This window comes from Pleurodeles waltl, chromosome 7 (assembly GCF_031143425.1).
Source record: "Pleurodeles waltl isolate 20211129_DDA chromosome 7, aPleWal1.hap1.20221129, whole genome shotgun sequence".
NCBI classification, from domain to species: Eukaryota; Metazoa; Chordata; class Amphibia; order Caudata; family Salamandridae; genus Pleurodeles; species Pleurodeles waltl.
The window spans coordinates 1,061,038,222-1,061,052,972 of NC_090446.1; the positions used below are offsets into that span (position 1 = coordinate 1,061,038,222).

The 14,751-nt window shown below is 49.5% G+C and overlaps 1 protein-coding gene across 1 annotated transcript in view; it reads right to left on the reverse strand.

Annotated features, from left to right (window-relative positions):
- The window catches only part of SUZ12 (SUZ12 polycomb repressive complex 2 subunit), a 628,949-nt gene that overhangs the window by 207,996 nt on the left and 406,202 nt on the right, over positions 1 to 14,751 (reverse strand). The window lies entirely within an intron of this gene.

Genomic DNA, 14,751 nt, shown 5'->3' on the forward strand with positions numbered 1-14,751 from the left:
AGCACAGATAGCCTTCTGGTCGTTTACATTCAGCTTTTCCTCTGTTTAAGAAAAATTGCTGAAATCTTTTGGAGGTGACCATTTCAAATTTTCTTAATCTCAAATGTAGGTCGGTGCCAGGAGATGGGCCTCACATTGTGGCAGAGACAATAAAATGTTGTCTATTAATACTTTATTTAGAGCAACTGTACTAATAAACACACATTCAAACACTACTACAGTGCAGCAAAAATGACATTAGAATGGTAAGGAAATGCCTCCTTGGCATGGTTGCCCCCTGACTTTTTGCCTTTGCTGATGCTATGTTTACAATTGAAAGTGTGCTGAGGCCTGCTAACCAGGCCCCAGCACCAGTGTTCTTTCCCTAACCTGTACTTTTGTGTCCACAATTGGCAGACCCTGGCATCCAGATAAGTCCCTTGTAACTGGTACTTCTAGTACCAAGGGCCCTGATGCCAAGGAAGGTCTCTAAGGGCTGCAGCATGTCTTATGCCACCCTGGAGACCTCTCACTCAGCACAGACACACTGCTTGCCAGCTTGTGTGTGCTAGTGAGGACAAAACGAGTAAGTCGACATGGCACTCCCCTCAGGGTGCCATGCCAGCCTCTCACTGCCTATGCAGTATAGGTAAGACACCCCTCTAGCAGGCCTTACAGCCCTAAGGCAGGGTGCACTATACCATAGGTGAGGGTACCAGTGCATGAGCCTGGTACCCCTACAGTGTCTAAACAAAACCTTAGACATTGTAAGTGCAGGGTAGCCATAAGAGTATATGGTCTGGGAGTCTGTCTAACACGAACTCCACAGCACCATAATGGCTACACTGAAAACTGGGAAGTTTGGTATCAAACTTCTCAGCACAATAAATGCACACTGATGCCAGTGTACATTTTATTGCAAAATACACCCCAGAGGGCACCTTAGAGGTGCCCCCTGAAACTTAACCGACTATCTGTGTAGGCTGACTAGTTCCAGCAGCCTGCCACACTAGAGACATGTTGCTGGCCCCATGGGGAGAGTGCCTTTGTGTAAAGAAATGGCTCCCTGTTGCAGTTACCCCCCACTTTTTGCCTGATACTGATGCTGACTTGACTGAGAAGTGTGCTGGGACCCTGCTAACCAGGCCCCAGCACCAGTGTTCTTTCACCTAAAATGTACCATTGATCCCACAATTGGCACACCCTGGCATCCAGATAAGTCCCTTGTAACTGGTACCTCTGGTACCAAGGGCCCTGATGCCAGGGAAGGTCTCTAAGGGCTGCAGCATGCATTATGCCACCCTAGAGACCCCTCACTCAGCACAGCCACACTGCTTACCAGCCTGTGTGTGCTAGTGAGAACAAAATGAGTAAGTCGACATGGCACTCCCCTCAGGGTGCCATGCCAGCCTCTCACTGCCTATGCAGTATAGATAAGACACCCCTCTAGCAGGCCTTACAGCCCTAAGGCAGGGTGCACTATACCATAGGTGAGGGTACCAGTGCATGAGCACTGTGCCCCAACAGTGTCTAAGCAAAACCTTAGACATTGTAAGTGCAGGGTAGCCATAAGAGTATATGGTCTGGGAGTCTGTTTTACACGAACTCCACAGCACCATAATGGCTACACTGAAAACTGGGAAGTTTGGTATCAAACTTCTCAGCACAATAAATGCACACTGATGCCAGTGTACATTTTATTGTAAAATACACCACAGAGGGCACCTTAGAGGTGCCCCCTGTAACTTAACCAACTATCTGTGTAGGCTGACTGGTTCCAGCAGCCTGCCACACTAGAGACATGTTGCTGGCCCCATGGGGAGAGTGCCTTTGTCACTCTGAGGCCAGTAACAAAGCCTGCACTGGGTGGAGATGCTAACACCTCCCCCAGGCAGGAGCTGTAACACCTGGCGGTGAGCCTCAAAGGCTCACCCCTTTGTCACAGCCCAGCAGGGCACTCCAGCTTAGTGGAGTTGCCCGCCCCCTCCGGCCACGGCCCCCACTTTTGGCGGCAAGGCTGGAGGGAACAAAGAAAGCAACAAGGAGGAGTCACTGGCCAGTCAGGACAGCCCCTAAGGTGTCCTGAGCTGAGGTGACTAACTTTTAGAAATCCTCCATCTTGCAGATGGAGGATTCCCCCAATAGGGTTAGGATTGTGGCCCCCTCCCCTTGGGAGGAGGCACAAAGAGGGTGTACCCACCCTCAGGGCTAGTAGCCATTGGCTACTAACCCCCCAGACCTAAACACGCCCTTAAATTTAGTATTTAAGGGCTACCCTGAACCCTAGAAAATTAGATTCCTGCAACTACAAGAAGAAGGACTGCCTAGCTGAAAAACCCCTGCAGAGGAAGACCAGAAGACGACAACTGCCTTGGCTCCAGAAACTCACCGGCCTGTCTCCTGCCTTCCAAAGATCCTGCTCCAGCGACGCCTTCCAAAGGGACCAGCGACCTCGACATCCTCGGAGGACTGCACCTGCTTCGAAAAGACAAGAAACTCCCGAGGACAGCGGACCTGCTCCAAGAAAAGCTGCAGCTTTGTTTCCAGCAGCTTTAAAGAACCCTGCAAGCTCCCCGCAAGAAGCGTGAGACTTGCAACACTGCACCCGGCGACCCCGACTCGGCTGGTGGCGATCCAACACCTCAGGAGGGACCCCAGGACTACTCTGATACTGTGAGTACCAAAACCTGTCCCCCCTGAGCCCCCACAGCGCTGCCTGCAGAGGGAATCCCGAGGCTTCCCCTGACCGCGACTCTTTGAACCTAAAGTCCCGACGCCTGGGAGAGACCCTGCACCCGCAGCCCCCAGGACCTGAAGGACCGGACTTTCACTGGAGGAGTGACCCCCAGGAGTCCCTCTCCCTTGCCCAAGTGGAGGTTTCCCCGAGGAATCCCCCCCCTTGCCTGCCTGCAGCGCTGAAGAGATCCCGAGATCTCTCATAGACTAACATTGAAAACCCGACGCTTGTTTCTACACTGCACCCGGCCGCCCCCGCGCCGCTGTGGGTGAAATTTCTGTGTGGACTTGTGTCCCCCCCGGTGCCCTACAAAACCCCCCTGGTCTGCCCTCCGAAGACGCGGGTACTTACCTGCAAGCAGACCGGAACCGGGGCACCCCCTTCTCTCCATTCTAGCCTATGTGTTTTGGGCACCACTTTGAACTCTGCACCTGACCGGCCCTGAGCTGCTGGTGTGGTGACTTTGGGGTTGCTCTGAACCCCCAACGGTGGGCTACCTTGGACCAAGAACTGAGCCCTGTAAGTGTCTTACTTACCTGGTTAACCTAACAAATACTTACCTCCCCTAGGAACTGTGAAAATTGCACTAAGTGTCCACTTTTAAAACAGCTATTTGTGAATAACTTGAAAAGTATACATGCAATTTTGATGATTTGAAGTTCCTAACGTACTTACCTGCAATACCTTTCGAATGAGATATTACATGTAGAATTTGAACCTGTGGTTCTTAAAATAAACTAAGAAAAGATATTTTCCTATAACAAAACCTATTGGCTGGATTTGTCTCTGAGTGTGTGTACCTCATTTATTGTCTCTGTGTATGTACAACAAATGCTTAACACTACTCCTTGGATAAGCCTTCTGCTCGACCACACTACCACAAAATAGAGCATTAGTATTATCTCTTTTTACCACTATTTTACCTCTAAGGGGAACCCTTGGACTCTGTGCATGCTATTCCTTACTTTGAAATAGCACATACAGAGCCAACTTCCTACACTTTGTCACTCTGAGGCCAGTAACAAAGCCTGCACTGGGTGGAGATGCTAACACCTCCCCCAGGCAGGAGCTGTAACACCTGGCGGTGAGCCTCAAAGGCTCACCCCTTTGTCACAGCACCGCAGGACACTCCAGCTAGTGGAGTTGCCCGCCCCCTCCGGCCCGGCCCCCACTTTTGGCGGCAAGGCCGGAGAAAATAATGAGAATAACAAGGAGGAGTCACTGGCCAGTCAGGACAGCCCCTAAGGTGTCCTGAGCTGAGGTGACTCTAACTTTTAGAAATCCTCCATCTTGCAGATGGAGGATTCCCCCAATAGGGTTAGGATTGTGACCCCCTCCCCTTGGGAGGAGACACAAAGAGGGTGTACCCACCCTCAGGGCTAGTAGCCATTGGCTACTAACCCCCCAGACCTAAACACGCCCTTAAATTTAGTATTTAAGGGCTACCCTGAACCCTAGAAAATTAGATTCCTGCGACAACAAGAAGAAGGACTGCCCAGCTGAAAACCCCTGCAGAGGAAGACCAGAAGACAACAACTGCCTTGGCTCCAGAAACTCACCGGCCTGTCTCCTGCCTTCCAAAGAACTCTGCTCCAGCGACGCCTTCCAAAGGGACCAGCGACCTCTGAATCCTCTGAGGACTGCCCTGCTTCGACGACGACCAGAAACTCCCGAGGACAACGGACCTGCTCCAAAAAGACTGCAACTTTGTTTCAAGGAGAAGCTTTAAAGACCCCTGCAACTCCCCGCAAGAAGCGTGAGACTTGCAACACTGCACCCGGCGACCCCGACTCGGCTGGTGGAGAACCAACACCTCAGGGAGGACCCCCGGACTACTCTCCGACTGCGAGTACCAAAACCTGTCCCCCCTGAGCCCCCACAGCGCCGCCTGCAGAGGGAATCCCGAGGCTTCCCCTGACCGCGACTCTCTGAAACCTAAGTCCCGACGCCTGGAAAGGACCCTGCACCCGCAGCCCCCAGGACCTGAAGGACCGGACTTTCACTGGAGAAGTGACCCCCAGGAGTCCCTCTCCCTTGCCCAAGTGGAGGTTTCCCCGAGGAAGCCCCCCCTTGCCTGCCTGCAGTGCTGAAGAGATCCGTTGATCTCTCATAGACTAACATTGCGAACCCGACGCTTGTTTCTACACTGCACCCGGCCGCCCCCGCGCTGCTGAGGGTGAAATTTCTGTGTGGGCTTGTGTCCCCCCCGGTGCCCTACAAAACCCCCCTGGTCTGCCCTCCGAAGACGCGGGTACTTACCTGCAAGCAGACCGGAACCGGGGCACCCCCTTCTCTCCATTCTAGCCTATGCGTTTTGGGCACCACTTGGAACTCTGCACCTGACCGGCCCTGAGCTGCTGGTGTGGTAACTTTGGGGTTGCTCTGAACCCCCAACGGTGGGCTACCTTGGACCAAGAACTGAACCCTGTAAGTGTCTTACTTACCTGGTAAAACTAACAAATACTTACCTCCCCCAGGAACTGTGAAAATTGCACTGTGTCCACTTTAAAAATAGCTATTTGTGAATAACTTGAAAAGTATACATGCAATTGAAATAATTCAAAGTTCCTAATGTACTTACCTGCAATACCTTTCAAGCAAGATATTACATGTTAAATTTGAACCTGTGGTTCTTAAAATAAACTAAGAAAAGATATTTTTCTATACAAAACCTATTGGCTGGATTTGTCTCTGAGTGTGTGTACCTCATTTATTGTCTATGTGTATGTACAACCAATGCTTAACACTACTCCTTGGATAAGCCTACTGCTCGACCACACTACCACAAAATAGAGCATTAGTATTATCTCTTTTTACCACTATTTTACCTCTAAGGGGAACCCTTGGACTCTGTGCATGCTATTCCTTACTTTGAAATAGCACATACAGAGCCAACTTCCTACAAGAATCAAGTTTTACTGATCCACAGATTGCATGTAACAATTAATTTACATGAAGAAACAACTCTACGAATAGGCATGCAGTATTCTTTAATGTGATTTTACTACTGTTCAACTTAAACCCCTTGTATCTTTGGTTAATAATATGTTGTTAAAACAGGTAAAGATGAAAGTACCACAACATGAGCCATATATACGTGTGGAGGGCATAACTCGTTTATTAAAATTGCTGAAGGACGGCATCACAAGTCATTTATGGCTTTGCCTCTTACGTGTCATGGCCCCACCAATCATCAAAGGTAAAAAAGAGAACAAGTTACTTCCCTTAGGTAACACCTTATCTGGTAGAGAATATATATTTATCTATATGGATATAGACTATATCATGAGGGTTAGTGGGGGCTGCCTTTTGGCCTGAGAAGTGTACAATTCATCATGAGATGGCCCTTTTCTGCACAGTCTTCCCTTTCTTTGCTCCGGCAAATCCGTTAAAAAATGAATAGCCCCCCAAAGGGTGTCTTCAATACCATAAATGTAGAACAAGAATGCTCTTTTTGTGTCTGGTCAATTAAGTCGCTCCTCTTCTTTGAAAGGGTGAGGCAGCGTAAAGAAAATTGGCATTGTGATGGTCTGGCCAAGATGGATGGGTGTCACCAGAAGAGAGGCATGTGCTTGCAGAACTAGCTTGCCTGAAAAGAATGTGGTGTAAGGACAGTGTCTGGAGTACTCTAACCCTCGTGGCTGATGTAATGGCCACTAGAAATGCTGTTTTTATGTTTAGGTCTACATAGCAGTTGTAAAAAGGCTCAAAGGGCAAGCACATCAAGAATGCTAATAACAGATTCAAATCCCATTGGGCCATGATGAAGGGAATTGGAGGGTACAGATGTCCAAACCAGGAAGCACTGATCCGGCAACCGCAAGGACGCAGATATGGGCGACCTATCTCCTTTACCTGTGCCAAAGCAAAGTCTTCCCAGGCTAATGAAAGAACAAAAAGATACAACCTCTGACAGGGGTGCAGAAAGAGGATTACCTTTTTTGGTAGTGCACCAAGCTGCAATTTTGTCCCAGCAACAGTTGTAAGGAAATGCCTCCTTGGCATGGTTGCCCCCTGACTTTTTGCCTTTGCTGATGCTATGTTTACAATTGAAAGTGTGCTGAGGCCTGCTAACCAGGCCCCAGCACCAGTGTTCTTTCCCTAACCTGTACTTTTGTATCCACAATTGGCAGACCCTGGCATCCAGATAAGTCCCTTGTAACTGGTACTTCTAGTACCAAGGGCCCTGATGCCAAGGAAGGTCTCTAAGGGCTGCAGCATGTCTTATGCCACCCTGGAGACCTCTCACTCAGCACAGACACACTGCTTACCAGCTTGTGTGTACTAGTGAGGACAAAACGAGTAAGTCGACATGGCACTCCCCTCAGGGTGCCATGCCAGCCTCTCACTGCCTATGCAGTATAGGTAAGACACCCCTCTAGCAGGCCTTACAGCCCTAAGGCAGGGTGCACTATACCATAGGTGAGGGTACCAGTGCATGAGCATGGTACCCCTACAGTGTCTAAACAAAACCTTAGACATTGTAAGTGCAGGGTAGCCATAAGAGTATATGGTCTGGGAGTCTGTCAAACACGAACTCCACAGCACCATAATGGCTACACTGAAAACTGGGAAGTTTGGTATCAAACTTCTCAGCACAATAAATGCACACTGATGCCAGTGTACATTTTATTGTAAAATACACCACAGAGGGCCCCTTAGAGGTGCCCCCTGAAACTTAACCGACTATCTGTGTAGGCTGACTAGTTTTAGCAGCCTGCCCCAAACCGAGACATGTTGCTGGCCCCATGGGGAGAGTGCCTTTGTCACTCTGAGGCCAGTAACAAAGCCTGCACTGGGTGGAGATGCTAACACCTCTCCCAGGCAGGAATTGTCACACCTGGCGGTGAGCCTCAAAGGCTCACCGCCTTTGTGCCAACCCAGCAGGACACTCCAGCTAGTGGAGTTGCCCGCCCCCTCCGGCCAGGCCCCACTTTTGGCGGCAAGGCCGGAGAAAATAATGAGAATAACAAGGAGGAGTCACTGGCCAGTCAGGACAGCCCCTAAGGTGTCCTGAGCTGAGGTGACTCTAACTTTTAGAAATCCTCCATCTTGCAGATGGAGGATTCCCCCAATAGGGTTAGGATTGTGACCCCCTCCCCTTGGGAGGAGGCACAAAGAGGGTGTACCCACCCTCAGGGCTAGTAGCCATTGGCTACTAACCCCCCAGACCTAAACACGCCCTTAAATTTAGTATTTAAGGGCTACCCTGAACCCTAGAAAATTAGATTCCTGCAACAAGAAGAAGGACTGCCCAGCTGAAAACCCCTGCAGCGGAAGACCAGAAGACGACAACTGCCTTGGCTCCAGAAACTCACCGGCCTGTCTCCTGCCTTCCAAAGATCCTGCTCCAGCGACGCCTTCCGAAGGGACCAGCGACCTCGACATCCTCTGAGGACTGCCCCTGCTTCGAAAAGACAAGAAACTCCCGAGGACAGCGGACCTGCTCCAAGAAAAGCTGCAACTTTGTTTCCAGCAACTTTAAAGAACCCTGCAAGCTCCCCGCAAGAAGCGTGAGACTTGCAACACTGCACCCGGCGACCCCGACTCGGCTGGTGGCGATCCGACACCTCAGGAGGGACCCCAGGACTACTCTGATTCTGTGAGTACCAAAACCTGTCCCCCCTGAGCCCCCACAGCGCCGCCTGCAGAGGGAATCCCGAGGCTTCCCCTGACCGCGACTCTTTGAACCTAAAGTCCCGACGCCTGGGAGAGACCCTGCACCCGCAGCCCCCAGGACCTGAAGGACCGGACTTTCACTGGAGAAGCGACCCCCAGGAGTCCCTCTCCCTTGCCCAAGAGGAGGTTTCCCCGAGGAATCCCCCCCTTGCCTGCCTGCAGCGCTGAAGAGATCCCGAGATCTCTCATAGACTAACATTGCGAACCCGACGCCTGTTTCTACACTGCACCCGGCCGCCCCCGCGCTGCTGAGGGTGAAATTTCTGTGTGGGCTTGTGTCCCCCCCGGTGCCCTACAAAACCCCCCTGGTCTGCCCTCCGAAGACGCGGGTACTTACCTGCAAGCAGACCGGAACCGGGGCACCCCCTTCTCTCCATTCTAGCCTATGTGTTTTGGGCACCACTTTGAACTCTGCACCTGACCGGCCCTGAGCTGCTGGTGTGGTGACTTTGGGGTTGCCCTGAACCCCCAACGGTGGGCTACCTTGGACCAAGAACTGAACCCTGTAAGTGTCTTACTTACCTGGTAAAACTAATCAAAACTTACCTCCCCTAGGAACTGTGAAAATTGCACTAAGTGTCCACTTTTAAAACAGCTATTTGTCAATAACTTGAAAAGTATACATGCAATTTTGATGATTTGAAGTTCCTAAAGTACTTACCTGCAATACCTTTCGAATGAGATATTACATGTAGAATTTGAACCTGTGGTTCGTAAAATAAACTAAGAAAAGATATTTTTCTATATAAAAACCTATTGGCTGGATTTGTCTCTGAGTGTGTGTACCTCATTTATTGTCTATGTGTATGTACAACAAATGCTTAACACTACTCCTTGGATAAGCCTACTGCTCGACCACACTACCACAAAATAGAGCATTAGTATTATCTCTTTTTACCACTATTTTACCTCTAAGGGGAACCCTTGGACTCTGTGCATGCTATTCCTTACTTTGAAATAGCACATACAGAGCCAACTTCCTACATTGGTGGATCAGCGGTGGGGTACAAGACTTTGCATTTGCTGGACTACTCAGCCAATACCTGATCACACGACAAATTCCAAAATTGTCATTAGAAATTGATTTTTGCAATTTGAAAAGTTTTCTAAATTCTTAAAAGACCTGCTAGGGCCTTGTGTTAGATCCTGTTTAGCATTTCTTTTAGAGTTTAAAAGTTTGTAAAAGTTTGAATTAGATTCTAGAACCAGTTTTAGTTTCTTAAAAAGTATTCCAACTTTTAGAAGCATAATGTCTAGCACAGATGTGAATGTGGTGGAACTCGACACCACACCTTACCTCCATCTACAGATGAGAGAGCTAAGGTCACTCTGTAAACTAAAGAAAATAGCAATGGGCCCCAAACCTACCAAAGTACAGCTCCAGGAGCTTTTGGCAGAGTTTGAAAAGGCCAACCCCTCTGAGGATGGCAACTCAGAGGATGAAGATAGTGACTTGGAGGGAAATTCCCCCCCTCCAGTCCTACTTAGGGAGAGCAGGGCTTCTCAAGCCCTGACTCCACAAATAATAGTCAGAGATGCTGGTTCCCTCACAGGAGGGACCAACAACTCTGAAATCACTGAGGATAACTCCAGTGAAGAGGACATCCAGTTAGCCAGGATGGCCAAAAGATTGGCTTTGGAAAGACAGATCCTAGCCATAGAGAGGGAAAGACAAGAGATGGGCCTAGGACCCATCAATGGTGGCAGCAACATAAATAGGGTCAGAGATTCTCCTGACATGTTGAAAATCCCCAAAGGGATTGTAACTAAATATGAAGATGGTGATGACATCACCAAATGGTTCACAGCTTTTGAGAGGGCTTGTGTAACCAGAAAAGTGAACAGATCTCACTGGGGTGCCCTCCTTTGGGAAATGTTCACAGGAAAGTGTAGGGATAGACTCCTCACACTCTCTGGACAAGATGCAGAATCTTATGACCTCATGAAGGGTACCCTGATTGAGGGCTTTGGATTCTCCACTGAGGAGTACAGGATTAGGTTCAGGGGGGCTCAAAAATCCTCGAGCCAGACCTGGGTTGACTTTGTTGACTACTCAGTGAAAACACTAGATGGTTGGATTCAAGGCAGTGGTGTAAGTAATTATGATGGGCTGTACAATTTATTTGTGAAAGAACACCTGTTAAGTAATTGTTTCAATGATAAACTGCATCAGCATCTGGTAGACCTAGGACCAATTTCTCCCCAAGAATTGGGAAAGAAGGCGGACCATTGGGTCAAGACAAGGGTGTCCAAGACTTCAACAGGGGGTGACCAAAAGAAAGGGGTCACAAAGACTCCCCAGCAGAAGGGTGATGAGACAACCAAAACTAAAAATAGTAAAGAGTCTTCTACAGGCCCCCAAAAACCTGCACAGGAGGGTGGGCCCAGAGCCTCTTCACAAAACAATGGGTACAAGGGTAAAAACTTTGATCCCAAAAAGGCCTGGTGTCATAGCTGTAAACAGCATGGACACCAAACTGGAGACAAGGCCTGTCCCAAGAAAGGTTCCACTCCAAACTCCCATCCAGGTAACACTGGTATGGCTAGTCTCCAAGTGGGATCAACAGTGTGCCCAGAGCAAATCAGGGTCCACACTGAAGCTACTCTAGTTTCTGAGGGTGGGGTGGATTTAGCCACACTAGCTGTCTGGCCGCCTAACATGCAAAAATACAGACAGCAACTCTTAATTAATGGGACTAGAATAGAGGGCCTGAGGGATACAGGTGCCAGTGTCACCATGGTGACAGAGAAACTGGTTTCCCCTGGCCAATACCTGACTGGAAAAACTTACACAGTCACCAACGCTGACAATCAGAGAAAAGTACATCCCATGGCAATGGTTACTTTAGAATGGGGAGGGGTCAATGGCCTGAAACAGGTGGTGGTCTCCTCAAATATCCCAGTGGACTGTCTGCTTGGAAATGACCTGGAGTCCTCAGCATGGGCTGAGGTAGAACTAAAAACCCATGCAGCAATGCTGGGTATCCCTGAACTGGTGTGTGTGAAAACGAGAGCACAGTGCAGGGCACAGGGTGAAAAAGTAGAGCTGGAGTCTGGAAAAATGGCCCAGCCTACCAAGAGAACAGGAAAGTCAGTTGGGAAACCAACTGCAACACAGCAAAAGAAAGGGAACCTCTCTTCTCAGGAAGAAGTTCTGCCCTCTGAGGGAACTGAGCCTTTGGAACTTGAACCTTATCAGGTTGAGCTCTTAGGCCCAGGGGGACCCTCAAGGGAAGAGCTGTGTAAGGGACAAGAAACCTGTCCCTCTCTTGAAGGCCTTAGGCAGCAAGCTGCTGAAGAGTCCAAAGGCAAGAAAAATGGAACACATAGGGTCTATTGGGAAGATGGGCTCCTGTACACTGAGGCCAGAGACCCCAAACCTGGTGCCACTAGGAGAGTGGTAGTGCCTCAGCTGTTCAGAGAGTTCATCCTAACATTGGCCCATGACATTCCCCTTGCTGGACATTTGGGACAAACCAAGACGTGGGAGAGGTTAGTCAACCACTTCTACTGGCCCAATATGTCCAGCATGGTTAAGGAGTTTTGCCTCTCCTGCCCCACCTGTCAAGCCAGTGGTAAGAAAGGTGGGCATCCAAAGGCCCCCCTCATTCCACTTCCAGTGGTGGGGGTGCCCTTTGAAAGAGTGGGTGTGGACATAGTTGGTCCACTGGAACCTCCCACAGCCTCAGGAAATATGTATATCCTGGTAGTAGTGGATCATGCTACCAGGTATCCTGAAGCTATTCCCCTTAGGTCAACTACTGCCCCTGCAGTAGCCAAGGCCCTCATTGGTATCTTTACCAGAGTGGGTTTCCCTAAGGAGGTGGTGTCTGACCGAGGTACCAACTTCATGTCAGCATACCTAAAGCACATGTGGAATGAGTGTGGAGTGACTTATAAATTCACTACACCATACCATCCACAAACTAATGGCTTGGTTGAGAGATTCAACAAGACATTAAAGGGCATGATCATGGGGCTCCCAGAAAAACTCAAAAGGAGATGGGATGTCCTCCTGCCATGTCTGCTTTTCGCTTACAGGGAGGTACCACAGAAGGGAGTAGGGTTCTCACCCTTTGAACTTCTGTTTGGTCATCCTGTAAGGGGACCACTTGCCCTTGTTAAAGAAGGCTGGGAGAGACCTCTCCATGAGCCTAAACAGGACATAGTGGACTATGTACTTGGCCTTCGCTCTAGAATGGCAGAGTACATGGAAAAGGCAACCAAAAACCTTGAGGCCAGCCAACAGCTCCAGAAGTTTTGGTATGACCAAAAGGCTGCACTGGTTGAGTTCCAACCAGGGCAGAAGGTCTGGGTTCTGGAGCCTGTGGCTCCCAGGGCACTCCAGGACAAATGGAGTGGCCCTTACCCAGTACTAGAGAGGAAGAGTCAGGTCACCTACTTGGTGGACCTGGGCACAAGCAGGAGCCCCAAAAGGGTGATCCATGTAAACCGCCTTAAGCTCTTCCACGACAGGGCTGATGTCAATCTGTTGATGGTAACAGATGAGGATCAGGAGGCAGAGAGTGAACCTCTCCCTGATCTTCTGTCATCAGACCCAAAGGATGGTACAGTAGATGGAGTGATCTACTCAGACACCCTCTCTGGCCAACAGCAAGCTGATTGTAGGAGAGTCCTACAACAGTTTCCTGAACTCTTCTCCTTAACCCCTGGTCAGACACACCTGTGTACCCATGATGTGGACACAGGAGACAGCATGCCTGTCAAGAACAAAATCTTTAGACAGTCTGACCATGTTAAGGAAAGCATCAAGGTGGAAGTCCACAAGATGCTGGAATTGGGAGTCATTGAGCGCTCTGACAGCCCCTGGGCTAGCCCAGTGGTCTTAGTCCCCAAACCTCACACCACAGATGGAAAGAAAGAGATGAGGTTTTGTGTGGACTACAGAGGGCTCAATTCTGTCACCAAGACAGATGCTCATCCAATTCCAAGAGCTGATGAGCTCATTGATAAATTAGGTGCTGCCAAATTCCTAAGTACCTTTGACTTGACAGCAGGGTACTGGCAAATAAAAATGGCACCTGGAGCAAAAGAAAAGACAGCATTCTCCACACCTGATGGGCATTATCAGTTTACTGTTATGCCCTTTGGTTTAAAGAATGCCCCTGCCACCTTCCAAAGGTTGGTGAATCAAGTCCTTGCTGGCTTGGAGTCCTTTAGCACAGCTTATCTTGATGATATTGCTGTCTTTAGCTCCACCTGGCAGGATCACCTGGTCCACCTGAGGAAGGTTTTGAAGGCTCTGCAATCTGCAGGCCTCTCTATCAAGGCATCCAAATGCCAGATAGGGCAGGGAACTGTGGTTTACTTGGGACACCTTGTAGGTGGAGGCCAAGTTCAGCCACTCCAACCCAAGATCCAGACTATTCTGGACTGGGTAGCTCCAAAAACCCAGACTCAAGTCAGGGCATTCCTTGGCTTGACTGGGTACTACAGGAGGTTTGTGAAGGGATATGGATCCATTGTGACAGCCCTCACTGAGCTCACCTCCAAGAAAATGCCCAAGAAAGTGAACTGGACTGTGGACTGCCAACAGGCCTTTGACACCCTGAAACAGGCAATGTGCTCAGCACCAGTTCTCAAAGCTCCAGATTATTCTAAGCAGTTCATTGTGCAGACTGATGCCTCTGAACATGGGATAGGGGCAGTTTTGTCCCAAACAAACGATGATGGCCTTGACCAGCCTGTTGCTTTCATTAGCAGGAGGTTACTCCCCAGGGAGCAGCGTTGGAGTGCCATTGAGAGGGAGGCCTTTGCTGTGGTTTGGTCCCTGAAGAAGCTGAGACCATACCTCTTTGGGACTCACTTCCTAGTTCAAACTGACCACAGACCTCTCAAATGGCTGATGCAAATGAAAGGTGAAAATCCTAAACTGTTGAGGTGGTCCATCTCCCTACAGGGAATGGACTTTATAGTGGAACACAGACCTGGGACTGCCCATGCCAATGCAGATGGCCTTTCCAGGTTCTTCCACTTAGAAAATGAAGACTCTCTTGGGAAAGGTTAGTCTCATCCTCTTTCGTTTGGGGGGGGGTTGTGTAAGGAAATGCCTCCTTGGCATGGTTGCCCCCTGACTTTTTGCCTTTGCTGATGCTATGTTTACAATTGAAAGTGTGCTGAGGCCTGCTAACCAGGCCCCAGCACCAGTGTTCTTTCCCTAACCTGTACTTTTGTATCCACAATTGGCAGACCCTGGCATCCAGATAAGTCCCTTGTAACTGGTACTTCTAGTACCAAGGGCCCTGATGCCAAGGAAGGTCTCTAAGGGCTGCAGCATGTCTTATGCCACCCTGGAGACCTCTCACTCAGCACAGACACACTGCTTACCAGCTTGT